This window comes from Theobroma cacao, chromosome 8, assembly GCF_053813885.1.
Source record: "Theobroma cacao isolate CCN51 chromosome 8, ASM5381388v1, whole genome shotgun sequence".
NCBI lineage: Eukaryota > Viridiplantae > Streptophyta > Magnoliopsida > Malvales > Malvaceae > Theobroma > Theobroma cacao.
The window spans coordinates 12938256-12953241 of record NC_142646.1 but is presented as its reverse complement, the minus strand read 5'-3'; positions in this window follow the sequence as shown (position 1 = coordinate 12953241).

The window sequence follows — 14986 nt, the reverse complement described above, 5'->3', positions numbered from 1 at the left end:
ACATTCTTCACCCCGAATATCGATCGAAACCTCGCAAGGCTCTCATATCAGCTTTCGCACTTCCCCGGTGAGCAATAGTTATCAAATAATCAAAATACGAAGGATTACAAATTATTTCTAAATCATAACATAACATATTGTTTTTTTTTTTTTGCTCACAAGGGCATTTTCGTCATTTTTATCGAAAACCTCGAAACTTGCTAAAAATGTAGTAGGTAAGCAGAAAATATATATTAATGATTTAAAAACAATTAAGTATCTAAAACGTTCATTTGAAAGCAAATTGTTGACAACTAGTACTATTCAAAAATAATAAATAAAATATTCTATTTTCTCATAAAATAAATTTTTATAGAAATATTCGTAAATAATTTTTCGCACATGAAAGTAAAGTAAAAATTGTATGAATAGAAATACAGATAACCAAAATATAAGTTTTGATCTGCAATGACACGTGGGCTCCAATTGACCAAGAGGATGTAAGACTGTGAACTCTTACTTTCTATAATGCAGTTCCGAGCTTAGTTCTCGTCCTATTCGACTATCTACAAACTGTCCTGAGCCTGAAAAATGTATAGGAAGAAGGGGTGAGATTTTATAATCCCAGTGAGTAAACAGATACCATCTAAAGTATCTAAAGCCGAGTAAATAGAGACAATTAAAATAAGTCATCATACCGTAATTTCATTACCTTTCAGTTCATTTCAACCAAATAAAATCAATCTATATAAATCGAGTAATCAACTTGGCTTATGAATTTCTTAAAACTTTGGCTCGTGCCAAAACTCATACTCGGTGATACCTTGCGCAGGGCATCCAACCGAGTCCGCCAAGACTGTTAAAATTTTTGTATACACTTAAAATATATTTTTAGTTTGAGAAAATACAGCCGTTCCTTGGCGTTGGCTGAGTTCCCCTTCACGTGGTGGTTTGACGTGAAGTGAACCCTAAGCTATACCCCAGGAGATACCCTACGCGCCTCTCCGTTCGAGGTAATAATATAATGGAGTTTACCGTGCCCCTCTAATAGGCTGGTCCACGGAACCCCCTCTGCAGTAAATAATTAATATATACTCCACCAATTCAATAAAATTCATTCTAGCATGGCATGGCAATTTATCGCAATCTAGCCTCTCAAGGCTGAATACACAATATAAATAATTCTGACACCAAAATCAGTTTAGCCATTCATGCTCATATATTGTCATAAGCCATTCAATTTAAAACCATAAATTTACAACACAAGCAGACAGTCTCCAATTACTCTATTTTCAAAACCAGTATTCGATTTTTCAGCAAATTTATAAAATCATTTTATAAAATCACAATTTCTCCTAAAACATAGCAATTTACCATTTAAACCCATTTTTCATAAAATCACACAGTTGTATAAAACTACTGTAGATAATTAAGACGATAATAAGTTTACTCACTATGTCTAGAATGCAGACTTTCGAAGCACTCTGTCTACTGGTCCTCGGATGCAATTTCCTTGCCTTTACTGGAGGACTCACCACCTTGACACAGTACAAAATCGAGAATTTCACTAAGTTGGTACTAAATCAAAATTAAACTAATTTGGACTACCAATGCATGATATGGAATGCAAAAATGCACTGGTAACTATCTAAATCCGGTATTAGCCTAATTCGTCTTATCACCCGATTAAATTCCTAACGGGTTCGTTTAAACTCCAATTTAATTCTTTTCAGTTTCTAGACCTCAATTGCACCCAAATTAACTTAATGTCCCTCAGTGTGATGCAAATTATCTATCCCAACAGAAAATTACGAAAATACCCCTAGTGGGTAAAAATTCGTATTTTTGCTCCGAAAATTCCCATTATTTTTCTAGGCTCATAATTCATTATTCCTTAACCAATTCTCCTAGAATAAAATCAAACTCATCCTCACTCACTACATGGTAAATTCAGCCATTAATGGTTGGGGGAGAAAATAAATTCTTTTCTTGTTGTTTTGTTTCTAAATATGCTAAACTAACTAAAAACACTAACATAAATTAAAATCAAATAAATCCAACAACTTTCTCTCTCCTAACCCATTTTTTCAGAATTGAATTCATCATGAAAACATGTAATTTAATCATGGAAAATAAAGAGAAATGCTTGGGAATAAGAAAACTCAAGCTTAATAGAAAAAATCTCACCTTTTTCACTTAATTTCCTTGAAAATTCACACTTTTTCTTTGATTTTCTCTCTCTAGGGTTTTGTTTTCTCCTTTCTCTCTCTTGTTTCTTGCTTGGCCGAATGTTGAAGAAGAAGAATGGGTGGGCTGATTTTTTTTTTTGCCATTTTATTGTTTAATGAAATAATATTATTTTATTCATATTTTAAATATTTTATTAATTCATTTTTTTTCTAGCCATCCACTTGTCCTATTTTTTTCACCATGCATTCCCTTTGACTTATCCAAGTCTTAAGTGAAATTTCCAGATTTTTCCAAAGTTTTGGTGGAGCAAATTTTTCAAAATTACACTTTTGCCCCCGAACTTTTCAAAAATTACATTTTTGCCCCAAAAATTGAAAATTTGCCATAATGCATAATTTTCACTCCTCATACTCATTTCACACTCCAAATAATTAAATTTGATCAAAATCCTTTCAAAAATTAAATTTTCGAATTCGGATGGCAAAATTACCATTTTACCCTTTTACTCCAAATTATACTGAAATTAAAATTTTTCACTTCTAAACCTCAAATCTTACTCCAATAAGTCAAATGGGGCCAAAAATATTTTCTAAAAATTTCCATTTTGTCTCCAGGTGGCAAATGACCATTTTGCCCCTAGATAGCGAAAATTCCAATTTGACTCCAAATTGATCCTCGAACTCCGAATCACCATATTAACCCATTCTGGGACTTTAAAATTCTTAATTTCATTGTAAATTCTCTATTTGATCTAGTTCGAGGCTTAAATCAACTTTATTGTACCTCTAGGTACAATACCGACTTTTGTAAATTTTTCGAATCTCTCCTAACATGCAAACATACTATCCATCACATGTATGTCATGATAAATATTTTTATAGAGTCGAGCTTGTCATCTTCTCCCCCACTTGGATCAACCATATGATCTTTCTTCTTGATTGACTTCAACATCTGACTAAATATTAATATTTTAATAATATTTTATTAATAAAATATTATTTTATTCTAAAAATTTAATCTTGTCTCTTTGGTACCCAAAATACCTTATTATGCCTCACTTGACTTCCAAATCGCCTTTTATCTCACAAATTCTCCTCTGATAAAATTATTATTATTTTATTATTATTTTCTCACTTGCGAAACATTTTATCATAAACTACTCCTTTCGTCTTTTATCACTTCTAAACATTTTAATTGACCTCAATATGCATTCGATCAATTTTATTCATCACCATATCAAAGTATGGGGTATTTCAATAAATCCTTTTAGGTGGATTATGAAGTGAGACCTCCCATAGAGGCTCACTAAGTAAGGAGCTTAAAAGAATGAAACAATGGTTGTTACACTCAACATGAATTTACTATTAACCTGCCAACAGCAGCTCTGTTAGTAAACTTTATGGACCAAATGAAGGCGCTCCTTAACCATGTTAAGTATGAAGATATTGGGCAACATAGTTAAATGGGAGGGTCCCAGTTTACCTGGTAGTAAATTCTCACGGCCCATAGTCGATTAATTTATTACAGAAAGGTAAATGACCATCGAACTAATAATACAATTTATAGGGTTTTATATATTGTCATCATGCATACATGCATCATTAAATGTTCAAAGTCTATGAATAACTAGTATGCTTACATAATTTCAAATGTACTTTCAGAAACATATCTGCATCACAAATATGAATCCACTTTCAATTTTGCTAAACAAATGCACTCTAAATGGTGATAACTACTATGAATGGAAAAGAAACCTTAACATTGTCCTTAATTATGACAAGATTACATGGGTTCTTTCTAACCATGAGCTTGAAGCATTGACTCCTCAATCAACTCCACACGATATTGAATGTCATAAGAAATGGCATGATGCAAATGAGTTGGCTAAATGCTATATACTGGCCTCTATAAACAGTATATTGCAAAAGCAGCACGAAGGCATGGGTAATGCTGCTGACATAATGTAGCACCTACATGAGATGTTTGGTACGAAAACTAGATCTGCTAAGGTGAAAGCAATCAATGCTTTTAAGGACCTTAAGCAGAAACTTGGGGAGCTAGTTAGAGATTACATGTTGAAAGTGATCTCTTGTCTCAATCAGGCAGAACTAAATGGTGTTGAGATAGATGCAGAAATGCAAATATCAATGATTGTTCATAGCTTGAAATCGTCATTTTCACAGTTCAAATTAGATTATGAATTGCACACTAGGGATTACACCCTAAGTGGGCTAATGAATGGTCTTTAAAATGTGGAAGAGGTTATTGATTTGAAAAATAAGCCTGAAGCACATGCAATTTTCACTTCTAAGCCCAAACCCAAGGGTAAAAAGAAGATAGTTAGAAATAAAAAGATTTCTATGGGCTTAGTGGGAGCAAAGAAAAAGCCCATGAAGAAAAAGACTGCTTCAAAAGACAACACCAAAGGAAAATGTTTCCATTGTGGTGTGAAAGGACATTGGAAGTGAAATTTCAAGGTCTACCTTGAAGAAATCCAGAAGAATAAACAAGGTATGGGTTTTCTAAATATGTTAGAAGCCTGTTTAGTGGTTGATTCTACAAATACTTGGATAGTAAATTCTAGAGCCACTAACCATGTTTGTAATTCTTTACAGGGGTTTCAACAAAGGAGAAAACTAAGTAAAGGGCAGTTTCGGATGAGGATGGCAAATGGCACCTTCGTTTCAGCATTAGCAGTGGGAGCCATTATTCTTCAATTTCCTTATGGTCATAGCTTATTTTTTAAAAATTTTTATTACATTCCAAAAACTTATAGAAATTTGATTTCTGTCTTTTGTCTAATAAAGTCTGGATATTTAGTTTATTTTAGTGAGACACTCACTATTTATTTGAATAAAGATTTTATTTGTTCTGGAATTGTAAGATATAATCTTTATTTCCTTGAGCCTATGACTTATTCTACAAATGTTATAAAAGCAATGCGATTTGAAACTGAAAGAGTCAAAGAATATAGTATAAACCAAAATTATCTTTGGCATCTGTGTTTAGGTCATATAAATCAAAATAGACTCAATAGGCTTATAAAGGATGGTACTCTACCAGACATGGTTGAGTGTCCTTTGCCAGTATGTGAGTCTTGTATTAAAGCTAAAATGACTAAAGGGCTTTTCAACGCGAAAGGTAACAGAATGCCAAACGTTTTAGACTTGGTGCACACAGATGTGTGTGGGCCAATGAACATAGAAGCTAGAGGAGGTTATGAAAATTTCATAACTTTTGTTGATGATTACTCGAGACATGGCTTTGTTATTTAATGCACAGAAAAAGTGAATCCCTTGAAAAGTTCAATGAATTCAAAGTTGAAGTTGAAAAACAACTAGGCAAGCTATTGAAACAACTTCGATCAGATCAGAGAGGTGAGTATTTATCAGATGAATTTCAATAATATCTCACTGACAATGGGATAATTTCCAATTTGTCAGTGCCAAGAACACCTCAACATAATGGTGTAGACGAAAGAAGAAATATGATTTTTTTAGAAATGGTTAGATCAATGATGTCTTATGCTAACCTTCTAATCTCATTTTGGGGATATTGTATGCAAACTGCTCAGTACTTGCTTAATTTTTCTCCATCTAAGGTTGTGCCTAAGACACCAAGGGAGCTGTGGATAGGGCGTAAATCATCTCTACATCATCTACGAACTTGGGGGTGTCCTGCACATGTTTTAAAGCTTGAGTCCATAAAGATGGAGCCAAAGACTAAGGTGTGCTTGTTTGTAAGATATCTAAAGGGAACAAGAGGTTATTACTTCTATAGTCCTTAAGATAAGAAAGTTTTCGTTAGTACGAATGCCACTTTCTTAGAGGAAGAGTTTATGAGAAATCATAAACCTAGAAATGAAATTGTCTTAGAAGAATTGTCTGATCCTTCAGATTTAAGAGTTAATTCTAAAGATGTCATAACACAGTATGATTCAAGGGTTGAAACAGAAACACAACCTGAACATCAAATAGTGGTGCCACGACGTAGTGGGAAGGTTGTGAGACAACTAGAAAGATACATGGGTTTGGGAGAAAACATGATTGCACTCTTAGACGAACATGAATATGATCCTATTACATATAAGGAAGCTATTAACGATGTTGATGCTAAAAAATGGCATAAGGCAATGAAATATGAGTTGGACTCCATGGATTCTAATAAATTCTGGACTCTAGTAGATCCACCTGAAGGGATAAAACCTATAGGCTGAAAATGGATTTACAAGAGAAAAAGAGGAAGTGATGGGAAGGTAGAGACCTTCAAGGCTAGACTAGTGGCCATGGTTTTTACCCAAAGAAAAGGGATTGACTATGAGGAAACCTTCTCACCGGTTGCTATGCTTAAATCCATTAGGATCCTTCTATCCATAGTTGCACATCTTGATTATGAGATATCACAAATGGATGTCAAGATCGCATTTTTAAATGAAGATCTCGAAGAGCGCATTTATATGGCTCAACCAGAAGGTTTCATTAAAAAGGACCACGAGCATAAGGTTTATGAATTGCATAAGTCTATCTATGGACTTAAGCAAGCATCTAGGTCTTGGAACATAAAATTTGATGCTACTATCAAATCATATGGTTTCCAGCAAAATGTTGACGAACCTTGTGCTATAAAAGGATACAGGATAAAAAGGTTGTTTTCCTAGTCCTTTACGTTGATGGCATTCTACTCATTAGGAATGATATAGGAATGTTATCAACAGTTAAAGGTTGGCTGAACCAACAATTCAATATGAAGGATTTAAGAGAAGCTAGCTATGTTCTAGGGATCAAATATATAAGGGATCGTAAGAACAAGCAAATAGCATTATCTCAAGCATCCTACATAGACAAGATTTTGGCCAAGTTTGCTATGCAAGATTCCAAGAAGGGTTTTATGCCCTCTAGACATGGAGTTAAACTTTCTAAGGAGATGCATCTAAAACTCCAGAGGAAGTTGAAAACATGAGACAGATTCCATATGCATCTGCCGTTGGAAGTCTCATGTATGCTATGCTATGCACTAGGCTAGATATTTGCTATGCAATTGGATTGGTTAGCAGATTTCAGTCAAACCCAGGTGTGGAGCACTGGACTACAGTCAAGTGCATTTTTAATATCTTCGTAGAACGAAGAATTACATGCTTGTATATTCTAGAAGTGACCTTGTAGCGACAGGGTACACTGATTCAAATTTTCAGTCTGATGTTGATTCTAGAAAATCAACATCAGGATCTATTTTCACCATTGGAGGAGGAGCCATAGTTTGGAAGAGTGTAAACAATCTTGTATTGCAAACTCTACTATGGAGGCAGAGTATGTTGCAGCTTGTAAAGCAGCAAAGGAAGCTGTATGGCTCCGTAAGTTCCTTATGGACCTTGAAGTAATTCCAGATGCGGACAAGCCTATTACACTTTATTGTGATAACAGTGGAGCAGTGGCTAACTCAAAAGAACCACGGAATCATAAAGTAGCAAAACATATTGAAAGGAAGTATCATCTCATTCGAGAGATCATACAACGTGGAGAAGTAATTGTGAAGAAAATTCCAACAGAGCAAAACCTCACCGATCCATTCACAAAGACTCTAACACAAAAGAGTTTCGATGGTCACTTAAAAGGTCTTGGAATGAAGGATGTGTCATACTTGCTTTAGGGCAAGTGGGAGATTGTTAGGAATTTTGAGAATATGGTGCCCTAGAAAGCAAGTATATTCTCATGCTTAAATTCATTAAATTTATTTGTAATGAAATTATATTTTGATAATAAGACGAAGAGTTTGTTTTAATAAGCATTCATTATCTAATTATTAAGGTACCGAGATTCTATTGAGATATTAAAATACATTTGTTTGAAGAGTCATACATAAGAGACGTGTATTTTAATTGAATCTAAAAAAAATTATTCACAGCCATATAATAAAGCTGGTCACTTTATTATGTTAAGCCTGTAGTGTTTAGATTACTTCCAACGAAACGAATGTGATTCATTTCAAGGGAATGATGAGTCTTAAATCATCGAAATGGTTGACTTTGAGTAATGACACTATAACATGAATTGGAATCATGTGAGAATAAAATTTAAGTTTTACCGTTACCTAAATCTTGATCTTACACTTATTCATTTACTTATAGTAGAACCGAAATCCTAATGGATAGTGGACTCATGTTTAATCTCCTTATGATCTTTGATTTACCATGAGCATGATCATTATAAAGCGTTGATCTAAACTCCGTATTTTGGGATTATAATCGAGATGAACATCTGGGAACATATATCCAAATAATGGAGTTCATAGCATTAATATCACTTCTAGTGATTTCAAGAAGATTAGTGATTAATCTGGCCCCAATGGATTGATGAATTAGCTACTCATCACATCTGGATACTCTAAAGATTAGATCTAGATTATTGAATCACTAATTGGATGAAATTTGAGACTAGAGGACAAAATTGACATAAAGGGTAAAACGGTAATTTCACCTTTTGTCATTGGATGGTTATGAGGGTTCACAATATAAGGTTTGTAATTGGACAACTAACAATTAATATCAAATATTGAATTGTTTCTTGTAATTATAGTTAATCCAAGAGTGCAACCATGAATCTATGGTGGAGTGATTTCATGGTTAATAAGCTTGAATTATTTTTAATGAGATTAAGAATAATTCTAAGTTTATTGGAGCTTGGAATATCTATGTCCAAATAGATTCCCCACTTAGCTTAATAGAATTCAACTTGTTTAAGTTAGAATGCATGTTTAAATTTGTTTAATTAAATTGTGTACAAAAATGGCAGCTTTAACATATTTGTCTCAATTTAGATAAGATAAGATTTTTTTTTTGTCTTAATTACAGACAAGAGTTGTCTTAAATTAAGATAATTTTAGGAGGATTCTTGCAAAATGAATCTAGACATCCATGTTGATAAAATGAGACTCTATGTTTAACTATTACTCTTTTATTTATTATTAATTCTTTTTAAATAAAGATGGATAATAATAAAATAAGAGTTATTATTCAATAAGGAGTTTTATTTTATCAAGAACTCTAAATGATAAATAAAGAATTAAATTATTTATTCTTTAATTTTTATTTTGATAATTATGGAGCATGTTTGATGCTTCCATAACTCTGAATGGATGGTCAAGATTGATTCAAAGGTGTTTCATTTTGATTAAACCTTTGAAGCAAGAGTTTTAATAAAATGAGAAGAGATTGGAAGAAAATAAGAGAACGTACCTTTTCTTAAAAAAAAATGTTTCAGCCATCTCTTATCTTTTCCTCCTCCAAGCTTTTCCATAAAAAAGAGAATAAAATCGGTTGCCATCTTGTAGCCTGCATTCCACACCTTGTCCACTCAAGGTTCAAGTTGAAACTATTCTTGAAGAATAAGTGGTAAACTTATTTGGTCGAGAAATCATTCATTGGTGTGGTGGTGTCCGAGAATAAGAATCTCAAAATAAAGGTACGATTTTTCTTACTTAATAGATTCTTATTTTATATTTTGATGTGATTATATTGCTTGCAATAATAATAATGTGTGTTTCCGCTTGTGTAATTGGATTACTTGCTTCCTTTATAAAAAGAAATATTTTTTGAAATCCATACTTTATACAATCACATTAATTCACTAAGATCCTATTCCAACAGGCAACAACATGGTCTGATAGTGATTTGTCAAGTTTAGAGGAAGATAAAAAAAAATTGGAGGAAAGAGCAAACTTTTGCTTGATGAAAAAGAAGAAGAAATTGAGATAACATCTAACTTTTGTGATATTTCTTATGATGAATTTCAAGAAGAGTATTAATGCTTGTATACTGAATTTGAAAAACTTGCTTTAAAATATAAAACTATGAGGAAGAAAACCATAGCTTTAGATGATGAATTAAAGAAAATCAAGTATGAGTATAACTTTGTTTTTGATCAAAGGAATATGCTTCAAATTGAACTTGAACAGTCTAAAACTGATTTTGAACTCTTGAAGTTGGAAGTAGAGAGCAAAAATGTAACCTCACAAAAGGTAGTGGATGAAAATGTTGTTCTCAAAGCTTCATTGGAGGAGAAGTCAAAACTGAATTTGGAAAATGAAAAGAAACTAAAGAAAACTACAATGTTTAGAAGGAAAAATAATGCATCTTGTCAACATTGCTATGTGTGTGGTAAAAAGAGGTACTTATCTTATAATTGTTATCACAATAAAAATAGACTTCCCAAAACCAAATTGGTTTGAGTGCCCAAGAGATCTCATGTGTTTACTAATGTAACACCCCGTACCCTCAATATAGAAGCCAATACAGCCATAGCAATAGGATAATGGTCAATTGAAGCTAAATTAAGTGCAAAAGAGTGGAAGGAATATTTTGAAATAAAATATTCTGTATGTGAGAAAATAATATTAAAATAATAAAATAATAAAAATAATAATATTTTATCGATGATGAATTAGCAAGTTAAAAGGTGATTTGGAAGTGAACCCAGACAAAGTGAGACACTTGGGCCCTAAGGAGATAAGTGGAGATTTTTGGAATAAAATAATATTTTATTAATAAAATAATATTAAAATATTAATATTTTATCTGTTGTTGAAATTAGTCATGAAGGAGGACTATATGGCTAATCTAAGTGGGGAAAAAGAAGTAATAAAGAATCTCGAAGAAAAACAACAATAGTGGGGCTCGCGTGCCTTATTAAATAAAGCAAGAGAGGGTAAGTATATATTTAAATATTATGGTGACACCTTGGTGAAGTATGAATTTGATATTTTATTTGTACAAGTGTTAAGGATGAAAAATAGAAGGAAATTGGAATTAAAGGAATGGTGGGAGGACCTAATTGAAAAGAATAAGAAGTTGAGGGGTGGAATTGCAAATAATGAAAAGTAAATGGGTGAAGTTGTAATTATGAACAAGTTGAAGGATCAAGTTGCAATTTATGAAATGTTTGGGGGACCAAATTGTAAAGGATGAAAAATTTGAGGACTTATGTGCAATTTCACTATATTAGGTTAAATGGAAATTAACTAACCAAGGAGAATTAGATTATGTGCGAAAATGGAATATGCATGTAACAAATACTATTACATGTATATCTTTGCATGCAAAGATGTACTTGTAGTGGGGAACATGTGGGATCCCCATCATGTGACAAACAAAAAGACATAAGACAAAATGAATGAGATAATACATGCATGTGGATTTTTAAGTTGAAAGAATGCATGGAAGATTTATGCATGATGGACTTTTGGTGACAATTGGACTAAAGGAAAGGAAATATATATGCATGCAATGTTATTGGATAAATGGGAGGCCAAATGATAAATAATGTGGGAGAATGCATGAAAAGCTATTGGACATAAGAAAGGTGGATGAAATGGAAATGCATTAAGAATGCATGAAGATAGATTAAAGAATGGAAGAATAATGAAGGGTGGATATTTAACCAATAAAATGAAGAGAATATTGGTGCATGAAGAATTATTGGGTGGCAAGGTGGTCCAATAAAAAACTAAAGAAACAAAACTAAGAAATAACAAAAAGAAAAGGGAAAAAGGCAATGAAGGCTTTAGGAACTTGGGCAAAACGTGCCTTTGAGAGAAAAAGAAGGGAAAGAAATGGCTTTGTAAGTTTCACCCACATGGTAAAGAGAAAAGAGAAGAAATGAGACATTTAAGGGGAGGCTCGGTTTTGAAGAAAACCTTAGGCAACCGTGAAGATTTCCTTCCATTTACCTTGTTGAGATTTGATATTTCACCATCCAAAAATAGATTTGAAACTTGGAAAAGGATGTGTGGCTCAGTTTTGTAAATAAAGTAAGGAAAAGGTAAGAGAATGGCTTTAGTTTGAATGTATCCTTGGAAATTCGGATTGGTAATGTTGGGTTGTGTTTGTGGCAGCAAAGATTTCTAAGGTTTGAAGAATATGGATGCATGCATGCCGTTGATCCTTGGTTAGATGACGAATTTAAGATGAAAGGAAAAAAGGGTAAGTTGTTCTTAACCTTTGAATTCCTAAATGGTGGAAAAATATGGGTGTTAATTGATATATTTATGTGTGGCAGCCTTGATGATTAAACCTATGGAGATGTTTTGAGATGCATGCAAAGTCCAAGCTACTTTAAAAGGTAAGCATGCAATGTGAATGTATTATGATTCCTTAAAATCGGCTAGGAGAAATGCTTATGCTAGTTAGAAATGTTAAGGTTGCTTTGAATGTTGTTTGAAAGAAATAAGGATGAATAATGTGGATGAAAGATTGGGAAACAAAGTATTGTAAGTTAGATAGACAAATTATGCATGTAAGCTTGGAAATAATTGAGTGAAATTAGATTAATTGTTGCTGCCATATATGTGGTTAATGCTATGAAAACATATGATGGAATATGATGAATGTTGCTTGGAAAGGTTGAAATGGGCACTTGATGTTATAAATAAGTTGCCGGTACATGTAATATAGAGATTTATGCATGTAAAGGTTATGAATTCCTTTAGTAAAAATATGTCAATATACATATGAATATGCAAAGGCTAATTGAGAAAGAATGGTTATTAAGAAGATGATTAATGTTTAAATGAGAAAGAGAATGGAATAGAATATAAAAGCCTTAAGTAAATGTGGGCAGCAAATGTAAGACAAATGAATTGTAATGTTACTATAAGTATTTTGGAACTAATTGCTGCTAGGAGATTGACTAAGTGAAAGATAATTGCTAATGACATAATTCAAGGAGAAAACAGGTGACCAGCAAGTCATCATGGTGAATTGAGGACATAAGGAGTTTAATTTGTTGAAGTACTATCCTGCGAAGAGAAGTGAGTAGGGGGTGTCAATTTTTAAAGATTCTATGCTATATCAAAGTATATGTATAGTGTTCTTCAATGCTTTTGAGGAAAGCATGAGTTGCTAGAAAATGACAAGTGATTGAATACATGGTTTGGAATGATTTATACATAGCTTTTGCGGAAAACATGAGCTGGTGGAAACAATAGGGAATTGTGGATGCAAATTGATTTGGAAGTTGTTTGTGTATACTATATATATATATATATATGTATATGTAAAGTGTTTTAGAAACTAGGAAACAAGCCCTTTTGCAATGTTTTACATCAAAACCGTGCCTTGTATCTTTGTGTGATGTGCATAGTTAATTGCACTTGATAAATGGCTTAAATGCAAATTCTTGTGAGCCAATTTTCGTCCGAACTTTATGCAAATGTTTACACCATTCATTTTAATGTGAAAAACAATTTTGATAGGTTGTCAAACCTTGTTTTCAAATGATTTAAAGAAAAACTCTTGAAAACCTTGATTTGATTTTGAAAACAGTTATGACAAATCGAGAGCATCGAGAGTAGGCCGAATGTCACATCGAGATAGTTGTGACCCTTGTGCACAAGTGAGCTCTAGCTAGAGAACCTTTTGGGTCACCAATGGGCTGTTAGATGTGGCTAGGCCATGGTTTGTGATTATCTGTGGCTAAGGCACGGGTTGTTATATGTGGCCAGGCCACGAGTTGATATACATGGTTGCAACCATATGATTTCTCCGATGTTGGCCAACATCGTCAAGACTGTCATGGCTTTAGGAATCTGATGGAGGGGCGCCTCCCGGATATTATTACATAGAAGTGGGTCCATGAGCTTATCACCTACTTGAGAGTCTTTGAGGTTTTAAACTCGTACTCTTTTGCTTGGTGGAGAGATACCGCTTTATCCGCAGCTCCCCTTTGTAATCAATAACTTTTAGTGCTTAACATATTGATTATGGATTATTTTATGTGGATGTACTCAGGTATTTTACATGCCACACCTTTTAGGAGCGTGCGTGTTTACATTCTTCCATTTGTGTTTATGCAAATATTGAATGATTTCATGAATTGAAATCTATTTTTTGTGCATTGGTTTTTGGCATAGTTTGCTAATGAAAGTATTGCACTATGATTTTCACGGCATTATTTTTACAAGGCACAAATACCTTATTTGTTATTTGGTTTTATAAGGTTATCATTTTATACTCTGGTTTTATCCTTCAAATTATCTGCTCTAAGCTTGTTTCCCATCTACGCCCTACTCACGAAGCCAATGATCATTGAGTTTGTGAGACTCACCCCCTTATCTCTCTTTTTGCAGATAAGTGATTAGCTTAGCGTGCATTCATCGGCATATATTGTCCACTACGGATAGGTAAAGGCATCTTATAGCACTTTATTTCGAGTCACTTTGCTACTAGAGGTCGAGTTGATTATAGTGTATTTGTTTATAAATAGTCATTGGTCTAAAGGTGAAAGTGTATAATTTGGAAATTATAAACCTTGATATATTTTTACAATTATGTGGAATAAAGGTTAGGTCGATTTACAACGATTTTTGTTCAAATCATATTACAAAGAGTTATACGGTTCAAAGAAATTACATAAATTGGTGGAATGAATATAACGTATTAACAAAAATTTCAATTAAGGCTTGTTCGAGACATGGCGGGTTCTCCCGTGAGACTCAAATGCTGGTAGCGATTAAGGTGTTGTCGTTATAGCTAACCCCCAAGGACCAATCAAAGTATGGGTACCTCTTAAGAAAAATTGAAAATTTGTTTTGTAGGTTCAGTAAGGGTAATAAAACAAATGTTTTGAACTTCAATGAAAGGAAAAGCAACCTTGGTACTTAGATAGCGGCTACTCAAAGCACATGACATGCAATGAGAACTTGTTTGCTAAGCTTGATAGAAACAATAGCGGCAGTGTCTCCTTTGGTGATGACTCCAAGGGTATTATCTAAGAAATTGGAACCATTGGTAACACATCTCAAACCCAAATCAAGTATGTTTCATTTG